Source organism: Strix uralensis, chromosome 15 (genome assembly GCF_047716275.1).
Source record: "Strix uralensis isolate ZFMK-TIS-50842 chromosome 15, bStrUra1, whole genome shotgun sequence".
Lineage (NCBI taxonomy): Eukaryota > Metazoa > Chordata > Aves > Strigiformes > Strigidae > Strix > Strix uralensis.
Window position 1 is genome coordinate 19,945,588 of NC_133986.1, and position 25,380 is coordinate 19,970,967.

The 25,380-nt window shown below is 37.5% G+C and overlaps 2 protein-coding genes across 8 annotated transcripts in view; one reads left to right on the forward strand and one right to left on the reverse strand.

Annotated features, from left to right (window-relative positions):
- The window catches only part of CHID1 (chitinase domain containing 1), a 117,169-nt gene that overhangs the window by 63,200 nt on the left and 28,589 nt on the right, over positions 1-25,380 (forward strand). The window lies entirely within an intron of this gene.
- TSPAN4 (tetraspanin 4) overlaps positions 21,833-25,380 on the reverse strand; it is a 501,360-nt gene continuing 497,812 nt past the window's right edge. Inside the window, exon 9 of the transcript XR_012631035.1 lies at positions 21,833-21,954. The gene's annotated coding sequence lies outside the window, so the exon portion shown is untranslated. The remainder of the gene's footprint in view (positions 21,955-25,380) is intronic.

Sequence of the window (25,380 nt, forward strand, 5' to 3'; positions counted from 1 at the left end):
CTATTTTACATGACTGCAAACTGTTACTGGATTTTACACTCCTTAAGGAAAGAATTTGGAAAAAGTAGAGGTTTTTTGGGAAATAAAAAAAAAAAAAAAACAGGAAAAGAAAGACTGAGAAAGGTATTATTGTCACATTCAAATGCCAGGTAGGCGGAGGGATTTGTCAGTGAAGAATGATTTAGCTGGGTTACATCATTTCTGTTTATCAAAGATACTGTTCTCAGAGAACTAAGGCTATTGATGTAGTAGGTGGTTTTCTGGGAAACAGGTAGAAAGTGGCAATCCTGTTTGTCTCAGGCTACTGTAAACAACCCTTCTTTTTTTCATTTCTCCTTCTTCCTTTCAAAACTGTTTGGCAGATGCTAAGGTTAATGAATTTTAATTTTAATTTGGCCTTTTCCTTGGGTTGCTGACAGTTTCTTCTACACCACAGGGACCTTTCTTTTCCAACTCACTTCATGTTTTAGTAGGAAGTGGAGCATCTGATGGAAACTTCTTCATGAATAAGTGAACCCAACTGGAACACAGCCAAACACTGTCAGAACTGGGTCCCTGAATCCCAGTCTTGTGTTTTACTGTGGTATGAGAGATTAGATTCATTAACCTCTCATTAGAAACATGTCAATGCTGAAATCCCACAGTATGCTAGATTCAGCCTATTAGACGTCCCAAAAGAGCAGTTAATGTTAAAGAATTAACATTTCTTATTCCAGAAGTTAATAGTAGATTCCTCATTTGGCTCCATTCCATTTAATTGATACGGTAACTTGTTAGGTGCTTTTTCTTTTAGAATTAGCAGAAACGTTATTAATCCAGACAGAACTGTTTGATAAAAAAGCTTTTATTATAGTGGAAATACAAGCACTTGCGGTATAAAAATGTTTATTTCATTATTACATTTTCTACATGTGTGTATAGAGAGTATTGCATATATAGACTACAGTATATATTTTACCTATAAAAACACTTGCAAGAGTTATCTCTGTACCAGTGATGGCTTAGACAGAACTTGCTATTTATAGAAGGATATTAAATCCTATTTGAGCAGATCAAAATGCATCCAGATATTAAAGCACTGTGTTTAATTCCAGGTAGAGTTCAGAGTATGAGGTGGAATGAAACATCTTTTTCATTGCCTTTTGACCTAAGGAGCTTTCTCCTCTAATGAGAATAAGCACTGCAAAATATTTTGAGTAAGATTGAATTCATTCTGCACCAGTCGTATTACACAGCTTCTGCTCAAGCCTGATGTGAATGCCAGTTAAAATCCATAAAACAAATAGCAAATGACCCTTTACTAGCAATACATTTTTGTGTGTATTCATCTGCTACTGTGAGCAAAAAAAAAGAAATTTCCATTTTGTGTGGTTATTAGAAGAAGCATAAAATAATACTTTTGCATCACTTAATGTCATTGCTTGAAATGGAAAACAGTATTTTCAAAGACATTGCACTTTGTTATACAGAGCTACGCTTATCAGCCACTATTATTAGGACATTTGGCTGCTATTTCAAAGTATGTAGGAGTTGAACACTGGACCATTAGTAGGGAAAAGAGAATGAGTTAGACTGGCGGAACCATGCTCAGCCCTCCCTTAGACAGAAGCAGAAACAACCACCAGAAAAAAACACAAGACTGAGGGGACCCCGTATCCTCTCCCCACCAGGCAGAAGGCAGTAGCTTAAAGGAGAAGAGGGAATGGAGGCAAGTCCATGCTCAGGGCAGCAGATGAAGCCCTTCCTTGCCCACATCACCTCCCCAGGTGCTTCTATACAACAGGTATGAGGCTCTGGATGTGGAAGGTCAGTCAATGGGTGATGTGGATGATGGTCCATTGACACCAGAGGTGTTGCCAAGGTCAGAAAGGACTACCCCCTGTACCATGACCACCTGCATGAGGAAGAAAAGATGGGTTATAGTGGTGACTCCCTTCTGAGAGGAGCAGAGTCCAATATGCTGGACAGACCCTCCTCTTAGGGAAGTGCTGCCTCCCTGGGGCCTGACAAGGGAAGAGCTATGGATGTCATCTATCTGGAGTTCTGTAAGGCCTTTGACACAGTACCCCACAAAACCTTCTCTCTAAATTGGAGAGATATGGATTTGATGGTTGGATTGTTCAGTGGGTAAGGAATTGGCTGGATGGTCGCATCCAGAGTAGTGGTCAATGGCTCAATATCCAGATGGAGATCAGTGATGAGTGGTGTCCCTCAGGGGTCTGTACTGGCACCAGTGATGTTTAATATCTTCATCGGTGACATGGACAGTGGGATCGAGCACACCTTCAGCACATTTGCAGATGACACCAAGCTGAGTGGTGCGGTGACACACCTGAGGGATGGGATGCCAACCAGAGGAACCTGGACAAGCTCAAGAAATGAGCCCGTGTGAACCTCGTGGGGTTCAACAAGGCCAAGTGCAAAGTCCTGCACCTGGGTCGGGACAACCCCTGGTATCAATACAGGCTGGGGGATGAACGGATTGAGAGCAGCCCTGAGGAGAAGGACTTGGAGGTAATGGTGGATGAAAAACTGGATGTGAGCCGACAGTGTACGCTCACAGCCCAGAAAGCCAGCCATCTCCTGGGCTGCATCAAAAGCAGCATGGCCAGCAGGTCAAGGAAAGGGATTCTCCCCCTCTACTCTGCTCTGGTGAGACCCCCCCCTGCAGTGCTGTGTCCAGCTCTGGAGTCCTCTGTACAGGGAAGACATGGACATGCTCGAGCAGGTCCAAAGGAGGCCATGAAGATCCCTGGATCCTCTGGAATCCAGGGGAGAGGAGAGGCTGGAACCCCTTTCCTGTGAGGACAGGCTGAGAGAGTTGGGATTGTTCAGCCTGGAGAAGAGAAGGCTCCAGGGAGACCTTATAGTGGCCTTCCAGTACCTAAAGGGGGCTTATAAGAAAGATGGGGACCGACTTTTGAGTAGGTCCTGTAGTGATAGGACAAGGGGTGATGGTTTTTACCCCTAAAAGAAGGTAGATTCAGACTAGATATAAGGAAGACATTTTTTATGATGAGGATGGTGAAACACTGGCACAGGTTGCCCAGAGAGGTGGTAGATGTCCCATCCCTGGAAACATTCGAGGTCAGCAGGGGATGATAGGGTTTTGCTGAACCAAAGCATTAACACGCATGTGGCATCCATTAGTACACACATGCCTTAGTCTATGCAAACTCAGTTGTTTTGTGAAACATGCTGCTGTGCATAACCCATATAGATCATTAAACGAAAATTCAGCTTCCATAGGTCAGGAATTTAGGACCTAAATGTACTTTGTATCCCAGCTTTGATTCAGAGATTGCTACTAATAACAGCAGTCTTAATTCATCTCTTATCTCATGTATTAACCAAAAGGGAATCCAAAATATGTAAGTTAATTCCAGAAGATGTAAAGCAAATCAATTCTGCAGATTCACTGTTTTCCGTTGCACTGGGATTAATCCTAAAACACTTTAGATAATTTCAACCATCCACCTTAAGCAGGATATGGTAAGGTTATATTTGACTGGTGATGTAACTTTTCATGCCCTCTGAAAAAAAAAAGGCAAATGGAAGTGGCATTGCAGGACGTTTCGTTTCCACTGAAGTTTCTAAACATCCTTAAATACCATTTTATGTTTTCTGTTAATAAACTTTCACTACTGCAGAGAAGCAGAGAGCAAAAGAGACAGTATACCAGACTGGAAGTGTATTGTTTTCATAGTCCAAACTAAGACATGAGAAGTAGTATTCTTAAAAAAAACCCCACATGAAACTTGTTTGATAAGTCACTTGTAAAATGGCTGGAGAAGCTTGAATTTGCATTTATTGGCTTATATCACTTTGGAAACCTATTTTATAAAATAAGCAGACAGATTTTTGTGGTGCCAAGTTTAAGTGTTAAGACTGTTTTTTGTATTTGTGGTTCATGGGATTTTTTAGAATCATTAAGAAATAAAATAAGAAACACCAAAACCCTGGTAAGAATCAAAACCAGACATTTATTTAATCAATGAGGGCCCCTTGTCTTAGTTTGCAAAGTGAAGTGAAATCTTTAGTTTCAAAGGCGTGCTCAGATCATTGGGGTTCTTGGCTTCTTTGAAGTAACTAGTATGTAGGTATATAGAATCATAGAATCATTTAGGATGGGAAAGACCCTTGAGATCATCGAGTCCAACTGTTAACCTAACACTGCTAAGACCACCACTAAACCATGTCCCTAAGTGCCACATCTACGTGATTTAATTAGCTGTTAGGTGTGGAGGTAGACATATATGTTTTGACTCGGAATCTGTAATTTGTTGAGTTAAAACACAAATGAGGTGGCAGAACAATCTTTTAAAGGAACTGAAGGGGTTTTTTGCCTGTAGCAAGCTCATCAGACTGCCCTAGAAATTTCAGCATTACTCAGCGGGATTTCTCCATGCCAAGAGGTATTTCTGAGATTTCCAGTTAACTTGAAAAATGAAACTTCTAACAGATGTTGTCTTTGAAAGAGAGCAAAGAAATGTAGGACAATGTAGACTTTCAAAGTTTTGACTAAGGTGATCAAGCACTACGGATTTGTAATTATTTTGATTCTCACCTTTGTATAAACAGATATATTTTTGCTCATCCATGAGCACGGTTTTCTTCTCTGGTTTTCTAGGGAAATGTGACACCTGTACCATGAATTCATGTCTCAAGACAGCCTTTTCTTCTTGTGTTCATATTCAGATGAAGAGCTCTCTACGATTCTTTCAGTGCCTCATATTCATCAGATTTGCAAATACTGTTAGGAGAATCAGATGTTATTGGGATTGGCATGCCTCGTATGCTGGTAATGCTTAACTTCCCTGTGATGGTCAGCTCTGAGACAGCTGAGAGTCTTGGCATGTCTTCTTGAGGTTGTGGAGTGGGTGGGAGCAAACCAACAGGCACTGAGTGTAGAAGAGGATGAAGTAAGGACAACAAAAAGGAACGATACAAGATGATGTCAGTACTTCAGTATCCATTAATAACATTTATGGAATGCTGTTTACCAAGAATTGGTACAACTGATGGCACACTTGACACTTTCTAGTGTGTTGCATCATTGTATTTCAGTAAGTCTTTTGACCACTGGTCCCAGAGGTTGCATTGGTCTCCTTCTGGGTGTCAGTCTTGCAATCGTGTGTGTTTTAGTCATGTCAGGACAAGACCACTACAGTCTGCTCTGAGGAAGTTTTATCTTCAGTCACTGGAACAATGTAGAATGTATATTTCTGTGAGATTACCAAGTAGGGCATATATTTGGAAGGGCAAGACTGAATCAACCATCTGAACGGAAAACGTAAAAGCAGTGGATTTATGGAAGTGTTTTTCACAGGAATTGAATGTATCATCATCACTAGAAAAATAGGTTTTTAAAATACAAAAGGATAACCACCATGGTTTCTGTAGGAGTAAACTGTGACCTTTCACTTGTCAGACTTGTTTGAAAAAGGTATTTTACAAGGAACAATTTCATTTGTATTTGGATCTTTCTTTTTTTCTTTTGGAAACCATCTGATAAATTGCCTCAAAAGATCAATAAAGAAACATAGTGGTACAGAAGTTAAACTGTCCTTGTTATGTATAATGGCAGTCACTGAGGTATTAAGAACAAAACAATCGATGTATGGAATAAGAAGTTATGGGCAGCATGATTTCCTTAAAATACTTTTTAAAAAAATGCTTGAGTGATTCCAGAATCACACTCAGTAGAGAAGAAATGTTTTAAATATATACCCTTCAGTTACACACTGTTGTCAGTATAATTTTAGGGGTTTGTTGTCAATTTAAATTAATGTTTTATTTTGAATAGATGCATGTTAGAATATTAGAAGTTTGGGCTATGTTTAGAGTTAAGATATTAGAGAAGCTTTCTTCAAAGAAAATGCAGGGCAGGAATTCAGTTTGTTTTACAGATTTCATCAAGCAACACAGGGCTGATTTCTGAAACAGAAAGTTACACCTGTCAACAAAGCAGAGTAAGAAGATCCATCTCAGTTGCCTTGGTTTTTGAGACATGTTTGAACTCTGTTGTGCACAACCTAGAGAGTTCTTTGTTCAGTAGTTTAGGGTTTGTAGTGGGATTTTTTTGGATGTTTGTTTTGGTTTTGGGCTTTTTTTTCTATTATTCTTTACATAAAGCCAAGAAATTTTTTCCCAGAATATTAAACTGAAGAGCAGCTGTTAGGTTGAATGGCATGTGTACTTTTCAGTATGTGGAATTCCCGACCTGCATAATTTGAAAGTCACCTGTGAGATGTGCCCACTTGTACACCCAAGTGGAACTACCATAAGATTTGTGCTGTTTTAATTCAAGAGATTTTTGCTTTCTCTGGTGCTAAATACCAGAGGCAATGTAGCATATTGCTTAAAAATAATGACATATAAAAATCATACTTGTCCACACTATAATAATACTTGTCTACTTTTATGTACAAACAGAAATTTTGGTTCACTTTGTAACTTTCTAGAAAATGCAGTTTACCAGGAGCTTCCATTGGACCTGAAAAGCAAAGCTGCTTTCCATGCACACCGAGTATCCTATGGCATTATGTGGGCAGTTTTTTTTCCCCAGAGTTGACGTGATTTTGTGTGTTATTCTGAATGTGTTCATTTGCAGAGATGTGCTGCCTTTCAGAGTTCGATTTTGTAAAGCTCCTTGAAATTTGATGTTGAATGACATTATCGCTAATATGGTTTTAAGGAATTTAAGTCTCAAAAGTCTTTAACTGTAAACATCTGCTGGTACTCTGCTTCTGTATTTTTGGCGCTGAAGAGATACCTTGGAAGATGACAGGCTTCTCTGGGTTTCAGAGGTTTAGGGTTTTTTTCTTTTTCATATGAAACAAACCAATGTACCACTGATTAATACAGAACTTGGTTCTTAAATTGCACTGAGTATTCTCACAAGGGACAGTGTGTACTAGTGATACACTTAAAAAGATGCAGTAAATGTCTGGGTTCCTTAAAGTACTCTGTAAAAAAAAAAAATATAAAAATTGGCTATTTTTCTACTGCATCATCTTCAGGGGGTAAGGTCTCCATTATACACAGTATGTTTTGTTAAGGGGCTGGTTGAAAATGAAAGGAGGTTGTTCCTAACCTCTCTGCTCAGTCACAGTTCAGCTTTAATTTTATATCCTTTCACCTCCAGATAGCTTGAACTTCTGGATATAGCACTGATGGTGACACATGCTGATTAAATTTGCCATGACCTCTGAATATCACAGGGCCACAAAATATTCTTTCTCCTTCTAACACCTTATTCTTTTAGTGGCACTTTGTTGCAGCTAGGAAGTTTCTTTAACTGATGATAGTGAAACAATGAGCAGTGTCATTTGGTGAGAGTATAGGTTACTGATCATACATTGCATCTGCTGGTACTAGTTTCCATGAGAGATGTGTCAACTTTACATACACATGAGTGGGTATCACGACCCCTTATATAACAATTATTTTGAAAGGTTTGAGAAAGTAGAGTTGTCCTCTGGCAATATCTTTTTAGTTTAAACCATTGTCAGATCAATGTTTTCTTTACTTACATACTCTCATAAGTATTAGGCAAGCCTAGAACATATTGATGTTAACAGACATGATATTTAACTTAGTAGCATGGAACACTTTTAAGTCACTGTATGACTAATCCATGCTAGTGAATCCATATATGATATTGAACACTGCAAACTTAATGCTAGAGGAAAGACATTTCCTAAGGGAAACTTCAGGATACTTGACATTCTACCTGAAATAGCAGTAAGCACTTAAAGATGTCTTTGTCAGGACTTGTGTGTTAGCTGATTTTCTGTTTCTATTTCTGGTCTTACTGAGTGATTCTGCTAAAATTAATCTTGCTTCCTTCACCTGCAGGAGAACTTACTTTTAAAGCAAGTGATGGGTAATCTACTTCTGTACAAACTGTGATGACTTAGCAGGCCCCTGCAATGTTTTTTGCCTAGCTGAAAGTTGAAAACTTCCTAGCTGTTTACAGTCCTTTAGTTCTTTGCTTTCCAACTTTGGCAAAATAATTCTTGCAACTTTGGAGCTTTAAGATGTCCAGTATTTCCATCAGTGATGTTTACTGGGTGATTGATTCATAACCTGACATTTGTTGCTAATCCACTGGTTCTGTATAGTTTCTGAACATCTCTTTTACTAAGCCAAATTCATATATGCTTACAGTAACTATCTCAGTAACCAGGTCACATGCAGTGTTTATAAATGGATGCATATCAGCTGCATGTCCTTTACAGCCACTAACCAGCAAATACATTATTGTGTGGTTTTAGAGCTAAGGCAAGTCTAGCCTTCCAGTGGCTGCCTACAATCTCATTTTCAATTACTTTTACATCCAGTACTCATTCTTCATAATAGAAGCTTATGTAAGCTTCCTATTTTTGTCTCATTCTAGCTGTGGCATATGAATAACTTTTAATACACTCTAATAGCAGTGAAATTGCAAATACACACTTCAGGGCATTTTCTTACTGAGATTTGCTAATGTCTGCAATTCATAAAGACCTCAGTGGTCAAACTGACTGTTCCCTTCCTGTCATTCAGCCCTGCGTGGTGAAATGACATTCAGAAGCTTGTAGCTAATTACACTGGATAATAAGTATACTTACTTTAACAGTGGCTATTAGCAGAGAGTATACTTGGCATTTTATGTATTCTTTCAAGATGATGCAATTTTGGAAGTGGTATCCAGGGAAAGGTCAGTCAACATTTCTTAAATTATGTTAAACAGATTGTCCTTGAGTGGTGCCAAAGAGCCAGTACTAGACAGAAGGGCATAATCCTTGTGATGGACCAACAGAAGCATAACCGTCTCACATCAAGAAACTATTTCAAGATCCAAGAGATATTATTAAGGCTTAATATTTTGACTTCTGAAAAACAAGAATTAGCTTGCTTTCAGGTAATAAGTGGTTTACAGAAGACAGCAAGTTCTTGTATCTGAATCACCGCCTTGAATAACACTGGACACAACATTTTATGTAAACTTTGTATGTGTCAGGACATTTGGACTTTCATTGTTCATGTGTCTGAGATGCTTATTAGGTATTGGAAGTGTTTTACATGGTCACACAGTGGTTTTTGTAAGCCAACCTTTGTAAATTAATGGGCTCATAAAAAGACTCAGGAGACAATTACCTGTTGTTTTATGATCTAAGGGTGATGTTTATCACCTACAAAGAATTGATGTGTACTATATCCCTGTAGTTGCTGTGGTCTATCAGTATTCTTAGTACCCTCTTGGCTGCCTTGGCAACAATTGTGCAATGCACTGATGCTTGACTACTTTTCACCAGCATCCCCATCTCCTCTGTTCCTGGGTGTTTTCTTTTTAAACCACAGGCTTTAAATGCCTTTTTTTTTTTCTTTCTTTCTTTCTTTCTTTCAAATTTAATAGCTACAGTGAAATACGTAGCAATCATCTTGGGGCTGAGGACAAGTGGCAGGACATGTATGCCTAGGATTTAAGATTGATTCTTAAGCAGCCTTCCTCTCTGAGGAAATATAAGCTGGGCATGGGGGTGCTGGATGATAGAATGATATGGACTCTATTAACCATGCATGAGTGCGCTGTGCTGATGACGCCGAAGCGTAATGTTGAAGGGCTGAGGGGAAGGACAGAGGTATACACCACCATTTACAGCCATTCTTAAAAGTGGACTGCTCTACACTTAAATTTGAACTGTTTCAGTGTTCAGTTGCAGTATGAGTGCAGGGTAGCGCATGCAGCTTCCTTTTTTTTCCTTCTTTTTTTTTTCAATACTTCTGTTGGAGTGCTGTGATGTTGCTGTATTTCAGCTATGTGCAGAGCTTTTTGTAATCTCAGATCAAGTTACTGTTCCACTGTCTCTAGTTCTGTGAGCTATTATTGCAAGAGACAGACACAGTCCTTCTTACTAAGCAGAAGACTGTAGTTAAATTCTTGATGATGTTTCTTCAGCAAATTTGACTTTTTCCATCAGACAGGTTTCCTGTACATCATCTTTCTTGTCTGTCTTCCTTTGTACCAAATACTGCCATAATCAGTGAGTCTCAACAGCAAAGAATGTGGAGAAGGAGACCTCATATCTGGTAATATAAGGAATACAAGCTCAGGGAGGCAATGTTTCATGAATGACAATCCATTCTTACATTATTAACCCAAGCTGGCTGTTGTGAACACTCAGTGATTTACCTTTTTTTTTTAAACAGATGTTCCTTAATTGCCTTATGTATTGTATTACACTGTAATGGAGTGTTTTTGCAGCTCATGCTGCTACTGGCAAAGTTTAGTTGTTGTTTTTAATTCTTAATGGAAAAATTGCTTCATGAAATAAGTGTTTTCCTTGGCCAAAGCTATTCTTGAATTGTTTATTATGTATGAGATGAGAACTTTCTGTATATTCTGTACCTGAAATATTGCATACTATCAGTGCAAAGGCAGAATTTGTAAAAGAGGTAAGTTGAATGCTGTAATAGCAAATGTCTATTTCAGGTGTGACTGGGACATTGCAGATGCTGCATGTGTTTTAATGTTAATGTGTGTAATTTTGCCAGGTAGCACAGTAGGGTTTTTTCAACTGTTCTATGATATTTCAGTGTGCTTAGTTTAGAATTCATGTGATTCTCCCATTCTTGCACCACTTAAAAACTTTTAATGAAATGACCCATCTTGTACCAGTTGGATACTATTGTATGGAAAATATGCTTGTGTAGCAGTCTGCTAGATTATGAAAGTGTAAGCCATTTACTTGCAAATTTATTGAGGGAAGCATCTTCTAGACTTCAGTGTAACACATCAACCTTTTGATTTTAAGCCAGAGAAATAACAGTTCACTGTCTCATTCTCCACACAGAGACGAAAAATAAGGGGATCAGCAGGAATACCATCATTGCTTTTCTCCTTAGTTGCCATTGAAAAAAGCTGTATGAAGCTATGGCTAAACTATACTTTATTAATTATTTAGGATTAATTCAGCTTTCAGTTTAAAGATGTCCATTATTCTGATCTGGTTTAATGAAACTGGTCAGGGTAGACCTTCTGATATATTTGACTTCATATTTGGGAGTCTGGTTTACTGCTTTACATTGGTCAGCTGCACTCATCCTTGTGTGCCAAAAAGATCGTATTCATAGAAAGATGTATCCATTTCCCTGGGAATAAGTGCACTGAGCTGGGACAGTCAGCTGGCCAAATGAAGCCAGTGCCATCCTTTCTACTGTTCTGTGACAGCTGTAAAATTTTCCCTGAAGTGTGTATCCAGCTGGAGACTTCTCATTATTCGTGTGCAAGTGTATGGTCAAAAAAAGGAAAGGTTGGCTGGCAAGTAAAATAATTCCAAGGTAGTAATGCTTAAGGGGCAAGGGGAAAAGAATGTTTATTAAGAATGCATGCACCAAGTTCATCTACTTTCTGGGATTTACAAGATAAGTCCTATGGAACAATGCATAAAGGGGTGAACTTGAACACTTTCTTAAGTGGAACAGGCAACTATACAGTATCTTTGGGTAGAAAATAAGATAAAGATGACTCTACTTTTATAGATTTTGATGTCTCTTTTTCAGGAAGCTTAAGGGGCTGCGGTACTGTCACATTGAGTGTGTGCATGTATTTATATATATTCTGTCAACATAATTTCTGTGCTTATATTAGAAATATGTGTTGTTTGCCCTGACTTTAAGAACTTTACTGATTAGCAGTTTAATGAATTCGGTGAGGAACTGGACTCTACCGATGATTCTCTTATTGGTTTGTGTAGCCTTTGGCGAATTACCTAATATTTGCATTTCTAGTATTTGAAAAATGTTGGTACTTATTCTTGTATAATGCTTCTGGGGAAAACCAGCTTTAGAGTGAAAAATTGCTGGATAAATTCATGTTTATTTTTATATATTAAACCCATCAGTCTAGGTTTTCTTCCATATTTAGTTCCTCAGGCAGATGCTCAATTCAATAATATCTTCTTTCTGGTACAGTTCTCAAAATTATTTTCAGGGGACTGTTTATGGTATTGAAAGTAAAGAGGAGGTAGAAGGCAGGGAATCACATATTTTTTTTCACATACTCATACTTTGCCCCAGTGGAGCAGAATTTAGCTCCAAATACAGTGGTACTTCTGTTTTATCGCACAATGTCCAGACAGGCACGTGGCAACGGAGGGAAAAGGCGATGTGTTATGACTCCAGAAACACACTGGGAAATATATTGGCTGGAAAGTAAGAGAATACCATTTTTCAAGGAGGATTTTAAACCAAATATTAAAGTATTGGCATTTGATTTTTAATTGGAGTAAAATATGTTCCTCATGCCTGATCAGCACCGTGGAAAGCAACTGACTTCTTTGCTAGAAAAGGTGCTAATCATTTTATCTACATGAGAGAAACATATCTCTGAACAAATATCTCTGAAACACTATTTTGCATGATTTCTGAACATAAATACCCAGATAAAGGCATGCTGGGTTTTTACATCATGAAAGTTAGTGGGTCTGTAGAAGCAATAATGCAAGTACTTCAGTATTTTCGCCATAGTGTTTTGAATTTGGTTTCACTAGAAGTATACAGAACGGTAAAAAATAGTCTTACTTGAGAATACTTTTCTTAGCTATTTCATTAAAAAATTACCAATCCAAAAATGTATAATGTGCATAAATTAGGATGGGAATGTAAATGAGAGATTTGAGAAGTTCCCAGTGCAGCAATTATAGTTTAATATTATGGACTACTGATGGATGCATATGCATGAGAGATATATATATGTGTAAAATCTATTAAATTTGACAGTTCTTTGAGAGCCTTCCTTTTCAAATTTCCTGATGCTTGTCCATTTAAAATCTATTTGAAATCTCATGCCTGTTGAAAAACTATGATACCAGTTCAATTTCCTTTTGCAAATAAACATAATACTAATTTTGTGTATGTATGTGATCTTGTAAAAGAAAAACGACAAAATTCTATCCAATATACGGTGAAAGGAGTGGACAGGTTTAAGAGAGCTTAATCAGAATTATCAAAATGAAAGTGTTATGTATAGAAAGCTATTTATAATCAAGTAAGATAACATGTAGGCTACTCTGTTGAAGAAAGATTTAAATGGGTATAGTGAGAATAATGTCCTACAAATTTGAGTCTATAATAAAAAGTGTGGAATGACAGTGCTTTTCTACAAATTCCACGTGTGTGTTAGCAGCAGCGATCTGCAGGCTTGCCAGGCTCTGCATTCTTATGAGTGCTTGTAAAGACAGGCTCTGATGTAACTAAGTATTTACAGAAATACAAACACACAAGGTGTGGTGCAGTTCAGGAGTCAGACTTGTACGTTTCTGTAAATGCCCACATGTGATCTGTCTGCCTAAAATACCATTTCAGTACGTGTTTTAGTAGTCAGGCACTGGGGGATTGCTAGTGAGATCAGTAGTCCTCTGTCTGAGGGGCAGACTGCTGCCTGCCTTCTCCAGCAAGCTGTCTCAGGGCAGCCGTGGTGCCAGCATGCAAGGATATGTGGCTCTCCATCTCTTTAAGGCCTTCTGCTCATGAATCAAATTCCTTCACATTGTGCTATGAGAATTGGTCAATTACTGTATGTTAGCAAAAATTAATAAAAGAGTAATAACTGAAACTAGCGAAGCAAGGCAGTAATGCTCAATGAAACATTTATTTAAACAGTGAGAAGATCAAATAGTAGGAGACACACTCAGACACATACCTCGCTCACACATGACTCATTACAGTTATTTGCTGTTTATAGCCCATGCCATGGCTACACCAGAGAAGTTGTACTCCCGTTCACCTTCCATGACAGCTGACTGCAGGAGGGCACCCATCTCATCTGAGACCCGATGGCGACGTGGTGGTGCTGACCACTTAGTCCATCAAATTACCTCAGCCTAGGTCCAGCAACAAGGGCGAGACTCCAGAGCTGCTTCCCTTGGGGTTTTGATGCAGTCTCCCTTGAGGTGGTGTTTCTGCACATAAGTTGTGCCTACTGGTGGCTGTTCCTCCAGGTTTTTTTGGAAGGATCTTGGCCAAAATAATACAAAAAGTTTACCTAGATTATGCAATTCATCTGTCTGATTTCATTTGAGTTTTTGTTACTGCACATTTTGATGCCCTTTGATGAGGGGGCATTTTTAGTCTGTTTTTGCAAAAAAAGAAAACTGTACATGGCAGATACAGACAGGAGGGGTCACCTCAACTAGCAGCAAAATTAATTGTCAAATTTCTCTCAATCAGCTGTTTCCATCAAAACCAGCAACTGTTTCAAAGAAAAGATTACATTCTCTGTTGTTTTGTTTTTTTTAGTATACATCTCTCATTGCATTCAGATAATTAAAATGCCGTAACAGTTTTCACATTTCATTGCCTAATTAACAGCAATAAAGGCCACACTAAATCAGGATGAATCTGTAATTTCAGCACTAATCACACAAGTGTGAGTGTCAGCATCATAATGAGATGCACAAATCTGGAGGTAATGAGGCTGTGGCTGTCTGGGAAATTAAAGCAAGTGCTGGCACAAATTGTACAGCAAGGTTTATTCCCATTTTATTAATTATATGCTTGCACAGGGAATTGTAACCAATTCAAATTACTTTAATTTGTGAAATTCATGCTTCAGCTATGAACTTGACATCTGAGCCTGAAGTTGGGTTCCCCATCCCTCCCTCAGTGCAAAAATGACAACAAAAACCCCCAAAGCCCTGAAATGTTTGTTTAGATGTGAAGACTTTGACATTCTGGCGTGCAAGGGTATTGCAAAGCTGATGGCAGCACTGCTGAACGATGATCATTTAGTGGTGATAGTACTGTCCTACTATGTAGGATGTCAAGGCTTTCTAAGGTGGACAGAGGTTTCAGTAATGCCAAAGTTAAGGGTATGACAACTAAAAACATTTGGGGCACAGTTAATGACTGGTATGATGTAATTTCATCTCTTACCCAGTGTACTAACCCTCTTTGATTGACGTACTGAAAAAGACCAGCTTGACTGTTTTCAGTTAAGTAAAAGTATAGTTTTGCAGTCTAACAAAAACTGTTGCAGTGCTACAGATGAAAAAATACTAATTCAAACTTGTTGATTTATATGAGTTTGACTGGTTTTATGAACAGATCATGCAAGTTCATCTGTGTTTTACATCAAGGTGATTAAATGATTTGTGCTGATTCTATCCTGAGGCTGCATTACTTGTGTGTAATTTTCAGTGCCTGAATTAAATATTTGAAACATATACGCATTTTATGTTGATAGCCAGGGATGACAGTGATCTTTCTCACACTGTAATCTTTTATAATTAGTTAATACTCAGCTCCCAAATATCATACCTTAAACTTTCATTCTAAATGCTACTTGACTGGTACATGGAGAATTTTCTGTATCATGCTTACAAAATCACTGCTCATGGTATCTATATTCAGTTTTTATATTGCATTAATGTTTCAAACCAAATAGATGATATCAAATATATTGTCATTGCCAAAAGGATTGTTCACAAGGGGTTGAATGAATTATATTTCCTGGGATTTGTTTGTCATGATGTTGAGAAGTTGTAAAGGTGCCGGTGAGGTTAATGATTATCTTCAGTAGCATGATAAGCATTTTACAGGAAGAACACTGACGATTCCACTGTGGGTAACACTTAATTTGTTCTCTTTCACTAGATAAAGGTTGTTACTGGCAAGTAACTTCTTGTATCGGGAGTTAGTAGCTAAAAAAGTTATTCCAAAACTCATGGATTCTTCCCCTTCTCTGGTCATGTTGGATGCAGTGTTACTTTTTTACCAGTCAACAGTACTATATTCATTAAGTTTGAGAGATTTCCAGTTTCAGATATTCGCCAGGAAGAGCTGCTGTATATTACCTTATAATGGATCAAATTCTTGGTAAAAGACTGTATGAGCAGCCATCTTGTGTGTGAAACAGCTATATGTTGTTTTAAATGAGAACTATCTTTCAGTCAATCACAACAAAACCTTGAAGCATTTGATTGCATCTTGGCTTGTGGTTTTGCTCACGTTTCCAATCTTGTCAAGTCATTTAGTTCTTTGTATTAAAGGAAAACAGTAGCCTTTTAAAACCTACAATAGTACAAAAAGTTGCTTCTCCATCTGGGTTTTCTTAATCAGCCCAGCTGGACTTACTCAGTACTCTGCAGATAGTCTGTGACATTCACTGCCATGTGGGGTTTATCAAGGTACAACTGAAAACATACTAATGATTGCCATCATGAACCCAGTACTCACATCTTCATCTGGTATTAACAGATGGTATTAGAAGAGGTTCAGTATGGTCTTTCATAAGACTTGCTGACTGTTACTTTAGAAGAAAATTTTCTCCACTTAGTTTCCTATTTGGCAAAACTTGCTCTTAAGAAATTTGACAAAACCATGATTCTGTCACATACCATAAGGCTGGCTGTTCTGTCTCAAGATGCCATCTGTCATGATCCTTGTTTTTAGGTTTCCATTCCATGGTGGAAGATTTTGGAAACCACAAATGTCTTAGAGATTTGCCCTAAAAGGGCAGGTGATAGACTGCAGTGTAGCCTACAGAGTCTGTAGTTGCGTGCTCTGCTCGGCGCTTATCCATAGTCTTTGATGCATAGCAGGCATGTCCTTTTGACTCTGTCTTAGAAGAAAAACTTTCAATGGAAGTTATGTCTTTTTCTCAATTTTTGTTCTCCTTTAGATTTCCCCACAAAGCAATTAGGTATTTTCTGAATTCAGCCTTGTTATATAGCTGTACATCTTCTGTGACCTTTTCTTTGGCTTTATGAATGCTCTGTTGACCATCATATTGTTTCAGAATTTATTTATTATTTGCATCCCAGTACTGATGTGCTATAATCAGGAGCTGAGACTCATTTTTTTTTTTTTTTAAAGCTTTGCATATCTGTGAATATCCAGGAGACTTATGAGGCTTGGAAACAAAGCACAGGGAGAAGGGAAACTTAATGATATGTTTTACCTTAATATTTATTTTGTATACCAATTTAAATCCTCTTATGCAACATATTTTTTTTAGTCATTTTGGTTGGATAAAACAGAGGATGATTGATTGACTGAAATATCCCAAAAGCTGTCAAAAAGTGCCCCATGACATTGGTACCATGCACAGGATAAATTACATCTAGCCACCATCACAGCTCCCAGGAGCTTCAGGAGTTTCTGTTTATCTCAAACATGGAACTGAGGACCAGGATTGTGAATTCTCTCAAATCTCAGAGAGGCAGAACTGTAGACAATATTCTCTTCTCAGGTTCTGATATGTTGTGTCTGTGCAGAATTAGTGTTGTAAGGATCTTCGTAAATTTGTACACTGCACTGGTGGATTTCTAGGAAATGATCAGAAAACAAGAGGGTCTGGAGTGGAAGCAGCAGCACAGCACTGAGAAATGAATCTGGTTTTTTTATCCACAACTTATAGATGGCAGTGCTAATCATATATCTGATTATGACATCTTTTCTTCCTCTTCCCTTGCCCTTCTATGTAAGTAGGTTTAAAAGATGCCTTTTTGAAGGGTAAGAAGTATTAGAACACAATTAAAAATTGGTAGAGATGATCTAAAGTAATATGTGTAAGACACTAAAGCAGTATATGAATTGCAGTGGACCTTTTTTTTTATGACTTGTTAAGCTCATGCTGGCTTTGAAATCACTGAGGCTTTTGTACCATAAACTGTTATTCTGAAAAGTGATTATCCTGTTGAACTGTGGTTAAAATTTGTTGTTCCTTCATTCATTATTGAGAATACTGTAGCCTTAATAGTAGCTTAAGATACATGTCATGTCTTTGTAATGCATTAATTCACTTTCAGCATTGATCAACACTTACTGTGTAATTAGCAAGCAGATTTAACAATCTGCTAGGACGATACTCTCTGTTGCATGACTGTTGTGCTCATAGCTCACAAAATCCAGGGCAGAGAGAGGCCACAAGAGAAAGATTGTCATAACTGCACTGTTGTTGTTCAACAAGCAAAAATAGTGTGTTCCTGGATTTCAGAGTGTAGTATTTGTGTGTTGTATTAATATCAAGTTGGTGCTGGAAGGCAAAGTAAAATGGAATATGCTGTGTATAACACTGGCTTTAGAATTTGAATGTCAGGAATGAGTAGGTGTGCTGCATAAGGGATATGCAGTTTTAAAATGAACCTTAGATGATCTATAGAAATAACTGAAATTAGATCCCTTGTGTGTGTGTGTATATTTTGCTGTCTTACAATACCCTTTGGCAGCAGGATAATTGAAAGGTCTAGAGGAACTTGTTGCTAGAAACACCCCTCTCCCTTTATTCAGCTTGCACACTTATAAATAAATTCACAGGCATAACAAGCTGTTCTCAGCTGTTGTGCTACTGCTCTTCACTCAGAACTTTTAAGGAGGAGTACTGTAGAAATACCTACTTTAGAGCAGTGCTTGAGGGCTTCATCTCTTCAAGTGTATAGTGTTTGAATATCTACAGAAGGAATAGATGAATGAATAAATAAATAAATAAACACTACATGCATCTGCTTCTTAGGAATTTCTACGAGTATAACCCTGTTTCGGAAGAATACTTGGCCTGTGCTCTTCACTGGTGAAAGCCTGGGCACTTCTGCCCAGAATGCATATTGATAGAAGAGCTGTGCTTGGTTAGTGTAGGTTTGAAACCCCAAAATATATACATTATTCAACAGATTCTAACAGGCAAGATCTTGATGATATTCCTTATGTCACATTGACTTTCTGGGTTGCTCTGAGAACATTGGAAGAGTTGATAATCTCATGCGGACATCTGCAGTACAGCATGGCAGTCAGCTGTTCATATGCAACACTTAAGAGCTGTTTTAGTGAGCAAAAGTACACTCTTGATGTATTTAAACACAATTTTCATATTACAAGCAATTAGAATAAGTTGTTTATGGAGAAAATGAAAAATTTCTGCACATCAAACATGATAATTTTATCTCTTGAAATAGAATTCAAATAAAACTACATCATATCTAATAATAATTGTGAAATACTGTCATTCGTATAATTCCAGCTGGCCAAATGTTTGGTTGCTAGATGATTTTCAATGCAAATACTTGCTTGGCCACGTGAGATTGTGAAACAGCTGCAATAAAGGCTTGAACAAAGATACTGTAGTAATCCCTAGTCAGCCCACCAGAGCACTGACTTTCTGAGGTCGCTACTTATCAGACCAAGACATTTGAAAGGCTTTTAATTTTTTAATTTTTATGTTTTAAAAAGATTCATCTGGCTGCAGCTGTAACCTGATCTACTGTTTCTCATACAAGCTTTTAAGGGGTAAAAACTGCTGCATTATCACACATATCTTCAATAAGAGTCTCCCATAAAAAGAGTATCAAGACAGGTAGTGTTCAGGAGTAGATGCTACTGTATACATGGGAAGAATCACTGACAGCAGCAGCTGTAGCAATTAGCCAATTAAACAGTTTTTATTGATGGTCTGCGATAGCTAATAAACTTTTAACAAGCTATAAAACACCCCATGGATCAATCTTGCTATTAACAGGCTGGATCATAACCAATACTTACTAATTCTAACTAACATTATTGTTTGGAAATGGAAGGAGTAAGTGGACTGTATGCCAAATGTAACAGTGGAGACATCGTTCTCAATAAATTCTGGTAGTTTAGGGAATATTTATAATTTGCTTCAGCAGACAAAGCAATCTCTTTGAAAAGCAGGGTTTGGGGGCATCTTTTTAGCTTTCCATGTCGTTAAGCCAAGGATGAGACTTTCAGCCATGGAGTTACAGCACAATCACAGAAAAGCTGATAAAGAAAACCAGGGAGGTTTGGAGGGGGGGGTGAGGGTTAGGGAGTTGTTTTCTGTAGTTCCATGTGACACAAAACCATCTTTGGGAGAAACACTGTTCAAAACCATGGGGCTTAAGTAACTTTAGTAACTATTTGCCTGGTACTATATTTTTTTCTGATTGGCTGAATGTTATTTTTCTCAATCAAAATGGTTATTTAATGTTACACACTGGCATTTTGGTTTTTTTAAGGATAAATAAATAGGAGGCTAATAGGGAGAGATTTAAGGATTAAGAAATTGTAGGAAGTAAAATGTTGACAGATAAGATATTGCTTAAAGTTTAAATTACCATAGGTAGTAAAGAACTCAAGAAGTATTTAGTCAGCCTTATTGTTATAGGCTAAATTCACTGGCATTCCTGGAATGTCAAATGGGTGACTGATATAACTGTGAATTCTTGGAAGGTTCTTGCCAAATTTCCAAACAGTGCCAGTGTTAATAGTTTGCATTTTTAAGTTTCTGATGTCACATTTACTTGTGGTTAGTCCAGCACTGTTCTTTCAGTGATACCATTACTGAAATGTCAGTTCAGCTGAAAATTCAGATTGTTTTTCAGGGGAACTGCCATGATACATCTGTATGCATGTATGTCCATCCAATTATGCACTTAAAGATGGAAAATAATTTTGCTTAATTTTTGTCCTCTTTTTAGCTCTACACATGAAAAGCACTTACCTCAATGTAACGTAAAGCCCATACATTAGGAGTTCAACCATTAAATTCTTGCACAAAAATGTAAGCTTCATATGTAACGCATGATTTCTCTAACACAGAGTTGTCCCATGTCCTGGAGGGTTTTTCTTTGTCTTCCTCATTAGCATGCAGCACTCTAAGAGAAATTTTCTGCACCTAAAGTAACTGATGATTTCAGAGTATTTTTGTAAATATTTGCTTGAATGCTATATAAATATTTGCTACAGTCTGCAAATGTTTGTAGTTGGCACTAAAAATATTTGTAGGTATAGCTACCAAAGAAAACACTCCCCGTGTAAAGTATGTGAAAGACACTGTTACAAAAAAAAAAAACCACCCTCACTTACCAGATAAGAAATACTGCAACAAGAAAAGAATCACACCTATAACCATCATGTCTGTCCAAGCAAAAACTTCACTTAGGCTGCAGTTGTTGCTCAAAAATTACCTCTGGTTTCTTGGCAGTAAGGTAATTGAACATATAAATAATTTATAAATAAAAGCCACTCTACTAAGAAATGTTTGGAGTGAAATCTGTTATTACAATAACTTCAGACTTACCTGCAGGATGAACAGAACCTATACAGAGACTGTAGGTAAACCAATAAAGTATTGGCTTTGGTTAACTTCAGCACGTCTTTCTTGTTCCAAAGTCACTATAAACACAGTCTAAAGTCAAAACAGTAAAGCGTGTAAAATTACACTTGATGGTAATTATGATTCCATCTGCTATGCAGTCAAGTACTTAAACTTTTTCATGTGAGCCACAACCAAATCTTTTATCTAGTGTGAGTGTGTTCCAAGAAATACTGGAATGAGTGGCTAGGTGGAGTAAAAGAAGAAAACATCTGTAATAGCATGTCCCTGTGAAATACAATGAATACACAGATAAATTCTGCTGAACAGCTCACTCAACTCTTGGAGATAAGTTGAGGTGTTTATTTTTCCACTTGCAGCAGTTCTAATTAATCTAATTAATGTGGTGAGATTTCCTCAGGGTTTTCACAGGAAAAATTTGTTTCTGCAGTTGGGACTTACCTCTGAAACTCTTTGCAGGAGCTGGAAACAAAAAGCCTGGGCAAACAATGGAAGTGATGGCACAAGCACTGCTTGGTTCTGTTGCTGCATGTGCAGATTGCTGGGTTTGAAGTTCACCATCATCCTTGTGCTCACACCTTTGCTGGCTCTCGGTTACAGTGCTGTCATTCTCCTTGCCTCCCTGAGAGTTTTCTTGGAGGCAGATCCTTGTCTGTTCCCCGGTAATGGACTGTACCTTGCAACTGGCTTATTTAAGTTCCCGGATGAGCACAGATCCTGCAAATTCACTGTTAGCACACACTCTCCCTGAGCAGTTTGTCTTATCAGGTATTTGTGATACTTAGAGGAAAAACAAACAAGTAAATACCCATTGGGACTTGCTAATGGGTCCAAGAAAACACTCTTCACTCTAGCTAGAAAAAGAAATACACAGAGGGGAAAATAATAAATGTTTATTTCTTATGGTTTTACTTTCCTCAGTAAGTATTATTTAAAGTTACCATCAAAGCCTCTGAAAGTTCATTACTCCTCTCCTGCACATAGTTTTTACTCTTCTGCTTAGAAAAAAAAAAAAAGTCCCTTTGCTATTTTCTCCCCAAAGAGCCATTATGTAACCCCTCCTTTTATAATCCTTTGTCTCCCTTTCCCAGGCAGCCTTGTCAGAGGATCAAAGTTCGTTCATTTATTTAGAGCCTGTTAAAATTTAAACGTACAGCGAGTTTTGTCTTGTGTAGCGAGCCCTCCTCCAAGGTTGCTCCCTCCGAACAGCTGGTCAGCAAATGATTCTTTATTGCATCTGACCTGGGAGACCAGATGCTGCTCTGATAGAGAACTGCAGAGTGTGTGCGCGCTGAGCCGTAAGTGGTGCGACATTTTCATAACCTTAAGAAAAATTCATAACTTAGTGACATTCTCTGAATTGTCAGAGGTAGTTGATGGAAATACATCTTGAAGAAATGAAATTTAAAAGATTTATTGGGGGCTACATTCTATGACCTATACTGCAGAAGTAATGAGAAAATATTCTGAAAAGCTTACTGTGATGTTGCTTTTGGATAGAACATGGATGGAATGGCAATGCAGAGCCGGTTAACCCAAGTGAAAGCGATACATGCAAAGGCATGGATGTGAAAGAAGCAAATGAAGACACATCTCTTTATTATTCATAAAATGAAGTTCGTCAATGCAAGGATTCTGGAATCCATTTCTGTTTAAATCTGTAAATATTGCACTTCATTAAGAGGAGACAGACTGCATGCATCATAGTTTTTAATTGCTATTAAACAGCAAAAATGTGCTTACAAAGCAGACAAAAACATGAAGTGCACTGGATTGTCCAACTTCTGTTTTTCGTTTGGATTACATTTGTAAATCCTATTTCTCTACTTCAAAAATCTTCATTTCCTATGTTTACATAGTTAACTATTTTTGTTATTCTTTTCGTTTGCACAAAATGACAAGTGGCTTCAAAACACTGACCTTATAGTGAAATGGAGAAAATGAATTGTATTGACATATTTCAGTTTTACAGATAAGACATAGTTTGAGTTTGTTCTTTTTCCTGTTCTATCTACACTGCACAATCTGCGCAAGGTAGGACTGCTGCAAAAATTGTTACTCGAGGTGACGTTTAAGATGTAGAATGTTTAAGCTGGTATTTGCCTAAAATATTAGGAAGAAGAGTGATGAAATTTATGCTCTTAACTAGCAAAGCTTTATGCTCACAAACCCCTAGTGCAGATTCCTTTATCTTTTTACCCATTTTACTTATTTTAATTGAGTAACTGATTTAGGCACTGCTCATAAAAACTGTGTCAGTCCTATAGGTGTGTTTTCATTTTGGAGGGATGACAAAGTGGGCTTAAATCATGACATGCTAGATACTTTGAGTATTTAAATATGTACCATTTGATGGATTGGCCTGGTCTTCTTGACAGGGAAAACACTTTTAATATTTTATGGTTTTATGTCTCATCTGGAAATGTTGCTTGCATTAACAATTGCAGTAAGCTGAAAATTCGTGGGATTGTACATTTACAGGAACACCAGGATTATCCTATGCTATAGCCCAAAACTGCAAAGTGGCAAGAAGTATGCATGCTTTATGATCTCTAAAGTGTTTGTTATTTACGGAGTTTTTGTTATTTTCATTTCAAAAGTAAAGAATTCCCATCTTTCAGTCTCTCTTGCAAGTTTCCAGAATTTTCATCTTTTTTGAATCCTTAGATTTCACATCATCATCTTAGGTATTATCACTCACGCTCATGATCTTGCAGTTGTGAGATCTCTGAAGCATATCACAACGAAGTTACAACCATAATGTTCAACCATGGTACCATGGTAGTACTGCCTCCGTTTATGATACTGGCTTGCTACAATTACGTTCTTCAAATGATCTTTGGAGTTTTGCAGATAGTGTGTTTGCCGCTTCATTATCACACCAATTGGAAAATAATTTTGGTGTTACTGTTTGTTTTTAATAAAGGAGAGAAGTTAAAACCATTGTAACAAACTTCTTTATATATTAACTGACATTACATCGGCATTGACTTTTTTAGAATCAGTTTTTGGTGGTAACCAGTCTGTTTTGAAACTTGGTAATGCTCACGATGGGAGAAGTAAAAAAAAATAGCAAATGATTAGAAAATGTAGCTCATCTCTATCTGCAGCTGACTTGCTGAAATACCATAACAGTGATTAAAAATAACAGCCGTTTTATCAGTGATCTTAAATTCCAACAATTAACAGACTTTAATGTGGAAAAAAATATGATCATGTTTAACTCTTTTTGGCATTACAGAACCCATATACAAATGATAAATCAGGAATAACTCTCTTTTTAAGGTGTTTCTCAGCATATTTACTTGGTGTATGTTTCTAAAAAGCAAGTGTTCTACCAAATTTCAAAACCCTTGATCCTTTAAGTATATTGTACAATCAAGTTGGCAAATTATATCATTAAGATGCCAGGTCTGCTGCAATCAAAATTAAGAATCTGTTTTTATTTCTAATGCTTTTCTAAATACTGTAAAATTAACATGCTTACTTAGATTTACCTTGGAATTTGGTATGTCTCCTGGCAAGGTTTATGCACCAAATTAGCACTTGTTGGAATACAATTCAATATCTCATCTGCTTTTTTTCTAACTCCTCCCCAGCCCACAAAATTTTCTGGTGATTGACAGGTTCTATTAGTGCTTGTTCAGATATGGAGATTAAACCATGACTAATGGAACTGTGCCCCAGACTTTTTCATTTCCTAGATGTCTCCCTCATCTACTGCAATGGCAACTACTTGCCCTGTGGGAAAACAAAATCGAAAGAGGTGCTCAAACCAAGATTAATTTTACATTCACCTAACTGATTGCAGTATTTATGGGCAAAGTAACACAAATGATTTTTGTTTGTTATTTATTTCTCGGTTCAAGGGGATGTATAGCAGACAGTGGCATTGGCTGGAGACTGGTCAGACTCTGGTTAGGTGGGAGCCTTAGCTGAATGTTGCTGTATGATTTGTTAAAACGTACTTGATACACACCATAGACTTCCAAGCACCAGACCTGAGAACTGCATTCAGAATATTTTGTAAAGTGAGTGAAACAGTTTATCACTTGTAGTTCAGGTTTCTGCAGTCCTTTCTTACTAATTTCTAATATTCTGTCTGACTTCTTGACAGCTTTTGAGTGCTAGACTGATGTAACAGAAAACAACCTATAGAAACACCAAGGTCATTTTTCTGGGTGATAACAGCTTATTCAGAACCAATACTGTACTTTTCTCATAGTTATTATTTTGTGTTTATTGGCATCGGGTTTTGGTTGCCATTTTACTGTCACATA